The sequence below is a fragment of the Nansenia antarctica genome (assembly GCF_963989245.1).
Source record: "Nansenia antarctica genome assembly, chromosome: 4".
NCBI lineage: Eukaryota > Metazoa > Chordata > Actinopteri > Argentiniformes > Microstomatidae > Nansenia > Nansenia antarctica.
The window spans coordinates 50441804-50447573 of NC_137689.1; the positions used below are offsets into that span (position 1 = coordinate 50441804).

The 5770-nt window shown below is 44.6% G+C and overlaps 1 long non-coding RNA gene across 1 annotated transcript; it reads left to right on the forward strand.

Moving 5' to 3' along the window:
- The first annotated feature begins 778 nt into the window (after window positions 1–778).
- LOC308155490 lies at window positions 779–5470 on the forward strand. The gene is made up of 11 exons (XR_013937403.1): window positions 779–915; window positions 1188–1251; window positions 1504–1616; window positions 2097–2138; window positions 2370–2433; window positions 2751–2834; window positions 3183–3238; window positions 3540–3598; window positions 4048–4122; window positions 4317–4433; window positions 4843–5470. It is a non-coding gene; the product is annotated as an uncharacterized lncRNA (long non-coding RNA).
- The last annotated feature ends 300 nt before the right edge of the window (window positions 5471–5770 follow it).

The window sequence follows — 5770 nt, forward strand, 5'->3', positions numbered from 1 at the left end:
GAACAGAGAAGACAAAACACAAAGATTCTCACATCAACTGCCACAGCGCAAAGAAGATGTTTACACAGAGTTGATTGTAACTATAGGCTATATAAGCAGCACTGCTTATAGCCTAGGCCCATGTCAATTAACGAATTAACCTATTAACCTACAATCCCTCCCATTCTCTACATGACACTTTGGCAGAGGAAATACCTCTGCCAAAGTAGCAACAGATTAGCAACAGATTTAATCTGCAAAAACTAAATTGTAATTTTTAATTAGTGGTTCTTGCTGTATGTTTCATATGTGTATTTTATTTTTATGTTTCGATTTTTTTTATTACTTTATTTAAAGTGGCACAAATCACTAAAGAGTTGCTTATACACTGCTAATAGCTAATATTACACGTTATTAATGTTATTAATTTAAGCTGATAGTGTACATAGCCTTTATTTATTTATGTAAACCAGCTCCTTCCCTTCTTGTGTTTTTTCTAGTTTTTTTTTCTTTCCTAGCACCGGGGGAGCCACCCCTCCTAAATTTCGTTGTTTGGTACCTGTACTATAGCAATGACAATAAAGACTATTCATTATTTATTACACGGCACAGAAAATCTGATGCCAAAAAGTATGAAGCCACGCCTTTTATCACGTCATCCCGTACTGCTTTGCGGCCTATTATAAACGCCAGTGCCCATGCGCGGATCTACATTTCCACCATTATAGTCGACCTCATCGCACTGTGTGTACGCCTTTAGTCAATCAGACACGAGGTCGTACTGCATTTAGTTTTCATCATGATCCTTAGAGTTAAAAGCTTAAGCCGAAAGTCTTTATTCAATGTGCTCGAGTGAACGTGCTGCAGGATGTCTTGAAAATGGAACAACTTGTCGATATGGTGTCGACAGTGGCCTGTGGCCCTCCATGTGGCTGTGTGAGTACTCTTGATTTGAATCTAACTTCCAGTAAGTGATGATACACTTGACCAAATAGATTTCCACGTCCGATGATTTAAAAATGTTGCTGTTCACATTATGAATTACTGTGATTATTCAGTATAGGTTGAGATATGAGGACGGTCATTATGTCTGCAGTAACTTGCGTGTAGCTCCGGTCGCCAGCAGCAGGAAAGCTAGCTAGTGGTGCCACGTGGTTTACACCAGAATGAACTGGTACAATGTACAAACCCTTTTCTTTCCTTTTCAGTGACTCTGTAAAATGTAACCAGGCCAATGGCAAATTGCTACATCCACGCCATCCAGTTCATAAGGTACGATTTCAGGTTGCAGGTTGGTGTATATAAATATATAACCATTTAATTTCCTCGTCCTATGATTTAAATACTTACATACTGCTGTTCACAATATGAGACACTGTGATTATTTGTATTATTAATATGAGGACGAATTTTGCACATTTTGAGCATGTCTGATTGATTAAATCAATTCAGGCTTGACTTTATGCTTGCTGTGCATGAGATGGAGTAAACTGCTGTTCTGACCTTTATTTTCTACTCTAACAGTTGAATGGGGTTGGTGGTCTGGGATCTGTGACCACCAGGCGCCCGGCCTGCTGGGTGTGATGCCGTCCTTTGATCATGGTGTCGACAGTGGCCAGTTGCCTCCATGTGGCTGTGTGAGTACTCTTGATTTGAATCTAACTTGCAGTAAGTGATGATACACTTGACCAAATAGATTTCCACGTCCGATGATTTAAAAATATTTGCTGTTCACATTATGAATTACTGTGATTATTCAGTTAGGTTGAGATATGAGGACGGTCATTATGTCTGCAGAAGATTATTATTCATAATCTTCGTGCTGGTTTTCTCTGCGTACCACATGTACAAAAGAGGTTTGGTGAGGCTGCATTCTCATTTTATGCTCCAGATTGTGTCTCACTGCCAGTTTACATTAGGGATGCAACCTCTATGTTCAAGTCAAGACTAAAAACCCATCTTTTTAATATCGCCTTTAAATGACTAAATAATTAAATTGATTATATAATGATTGGAGCACTTTGAGCTGCAATGTTTGCAGGAAAAGCGCTATACAAATAAAAAGTTCTCATTAAATAGAAGTTATTTATCTGACTGGTCTGTTTTTAACCTTCCAGGTCTGGCGACCCCTGACCCCTGGACCAGCCGATCAGTCTGAGGTAAGTGGTCAGACCCGTGACCCAGAACACCCGTGTTTATAATATCCTGACTCAGAATACGCGTGTTTATAACATCCTGACCCAGAGCCGATGATGAGGTTTTGAATAAGAGTAGTGGACAGAAGAGGTTTCTGATACGTTTCAAACTGACGGCTGTTTGCGTTCGGCTGCTACGACGTCTGTTCTGCTGCCGGGACACGTCAGTTCAACTGTCTGTCTTGTTGTTTACAGATGAGAACTCTTAAGACACACTCCACCCTGGAGCAGTGAAGGCCCAGGCCAGTGCAATATGAAGGTATGCTACCTGTTCCTTTGTCTCCTCTCCCTCTCCCTCTGTTCCTCTCTGTCTCTGTCTCTGTCTCATCTCTCTCTGTCTCTGTTCCTCTGTCTCTCTCTCTCTCTCTCTCTCTGTTCCTCTGTCTCCTGTCTCTCTGTTCCTCTGTCTCCTCTCTCTCTGTTCCTCTGTTCTGTTGAGGCCAGTGATGTTGATAAGAGTAGTGATCAGAAGTGATTTCTGACAACATATTTAACCTGATGGCTTCTTCTGGCTCGCCTCTACTACTGGTCTGTGTTGCCTTGACAACCGCGTGAACTTTGACTTTCTGTTTTCAGGCGGTACCTCCTGATTGGCTGGCTGGCTGACTGACGAACTCTGGGAAAGTTGTCAAGACTGAAAATGACCACATCAATCTAAAGGTAGCGGGGCAAGACGGTTCGGTGGTCCAGTTCCAGAACCGTCGATGATGTTGAAACTATCAATGGGAATCTCTCTGAATCAGGCTGAAAGAGAATTAGATACCTGAGACGGTTCGGGAGTAGAGAGGAACTTGTTCAGGAGGGTTTAATGATTGCACGGTCGCAGCTCGGCGGTTCAAACCCTGACTGGCTGTGTCGTGTCCTTGAGCAAGGCACTGGACCTCTAAATGCTCCTGAGTCCTATGGCTCTGACCCCTGGCCTAGATTATAAATAATTGTTGTAATGGTAAAGGTTGAACCATCTTCCACCTGTACACCTGGTCTAACACTTGGTCTCTCCTGTCTCAGGTGGTCTGGCTGTTATGGAGTCTGACGTCTCATCGTGAAGCCCCTCCCATGTCCAGGTGAGTCAGGTGACCAGCAGAGGTAGTAGTGGGTCAGTCCTGATGGGTTAGTTAGTTTGTTATTTAACTGACGCTTTCATCTGAAGCGTCTTGCGTTGCAGCGAGCGTGTGTATAGATGGTCCCAGCAGGACTTGAACCGTGTCTGATACAATGATGACCGCATAGTTCAACAGATTAAACCATGAAGAACTAGAGCATTGTCTTTCGCTCCTATCTGATCGTACCAGACGGTAAAAGAACCAGCCTGTCAGACTGTTTTACCTCTTCCTCTGAATGCCTGTTTGTCTGCCTGTTCCCCAGGTGTCTGCCTGCCCCCCCCTTAGGTGACTGTGGAGGACCCCCCCTCACAAGGCTGAATGGTAAATCCACAAGTTTAAATGAGACTAGAACAGATTATGGCTGGGGCCCAGACAGTATAACTCTAGTCCAGGGTGGTGTTCCATCAACATCACTGAAGGAGAATCCAGACTTGTTCTGACACCTTGTTATCGAGTTGTCACAAATAAGCCTGGATCTTCCTTTAGTGATGCTGATGGCACACCCCCCAGGGATGTCACACTACCCCTCCTTTGAAGGTCGTTGGTGTGGGACTAGCCTTAACTGATCTTGTGTGGGTGCCCCCAGTCTCCCAGAATGCCCCTGTGATACAATGATGACCGCATAGTTCAGCAGATTAAACCATGAAGAACTAGAGCATTGTCTTTCGCTCCTAGCTGATGTATCCATGACGACAACAACACCCCCCTGAAGCTGTGTTCACCCCCACACACACCGATCCCTCCCCATAATGCATTTCTTCTCATTTCAGGGCTGGACGACGTCATGACATCACAACCTCCCAGAGGGCCCTGGGGCTCAGCGTGAAAGGACAGAGGCGATCAGCGTAAGTGTTTTTTTACGCTTGGTGTTTCTGTTATTCATTTCTAATCTGTCGCCGCTGATGAAAAGATTCTGCCATATGATCTCCCTGATTCTACTCCAAACCGTTCCAAATCTTCCACTGAGGCCACAGCGCCCTGCACCCACCCCCCGCACACCCCCCCTCCCTCCTCTGACTGTTCTCCTTCCCCCCCTCAGGTTCCCTAGGCGACCAGGCCAAGGAGGAGGCAAGGCGCCATCCATGACCCCCCCCTGAACCACCACCATTTCATTTCAAACCTTTATTTAAAACTCGATAGGCACCACCCCCAGCAGGTGAGTTCAGGGTCCGTACCTGCTGCTGATGGGTCACCTGGGCCCCTGGGTGTTTAACACTTTTAATCTGGGTCAGAATGACCCCAGTTCTCCTCTGGTCCAGGGTCGGAAGAGAACCTGGATCTGGTTCTGATCCAGATTAAAAGTTTTCAAACAACCGGGCGCCCGGTGTGAGACTGGTGTACTGTGACATCACCTGTAGTGTACTATGACATCACCCGGGGTGCTGAGATGATGATTCCATTCTTGAACTCTCTCCCTGAGACCTTGATGACAAAAGAGAATGCTGATCTCACCCTGGCCGTGCTCGACAGAGCTGCGTGTCTGACTACAGCCTGTTGATGTGTCTGACTACAGCCTGTTGCTATGTGGCTCTGTAACTAACCAGTGTCCCCCCTCCCTCCCCCAGGGCCTGGTCACCCCCCTCATCCTGCAGGACAGACAGGATCAGTTGCGTACTGGCCATCGGGCAAGCCGGACAAATGCCAGGAGGGCCGCGAGACTCTGAGCCACTCGGAATGTATTATTAAAAAATGTAAAAACCCCAAAGGAACCCAAATCATAAGGAAGGAAGAGAGAGAGAGCTGAGGACACTCATCTCATATATATATCCCCAGCTCCCCAAACCCAGGTGACACCACACTCAGCCTAACGACCCACCCACTCTGCCCAGGCATTTGTTACACACCCAGTGGCGGACTGGCCGCCGGGCAAATGCCAGGAGGTCCGTGAGACTCTGAGCCACTCAGAATGTATTATTAAAAAATTTAAAAACTATTATCACTCTTCACTGGGCCTTTAGCCTTCTCTTCCACATCTTTTCTCAACTCTTGTCTCTCCTTCCCTCTCTCCTTCTTCCTCGGCTCTTCTTCCTTCACCGTACCGTACCGTTTTCACCAGGTACGAGGAGGAAGAAGGGCTTTGATAGTCACCAGTTGTTTTCACAGATTATTTGTTTATTTACATTATCTGTTTTCTATTGTTGGTAAATATGTAAATAAATGTGATTTAATTAAAAAATATATATTATATTAATATTGAAACTGCAGATTATTAATCTCTGAGTATTGGAGAAGGGGTAGGATTAAATAAGCTTATGCTTCTTCCTACTCCTTTTCAGACATGTTAAGTAAATAGTGTTTTTTGTTTTGTTTTTTGTTATAACTTTCTTTTTTCCACATGTTCGAAATAAAGCTTTCATTCTTTCTTCTATCTGGTCTGTTTCTTCCTGTTTCTGCAACAAAAAAAAGTATAAATAAATAATAATATTTGTAATTTTGTCTGGTGGTTTTCATTGAAAATAACTTGTTTGAGCAAACCGCGGCCCAACACATGTT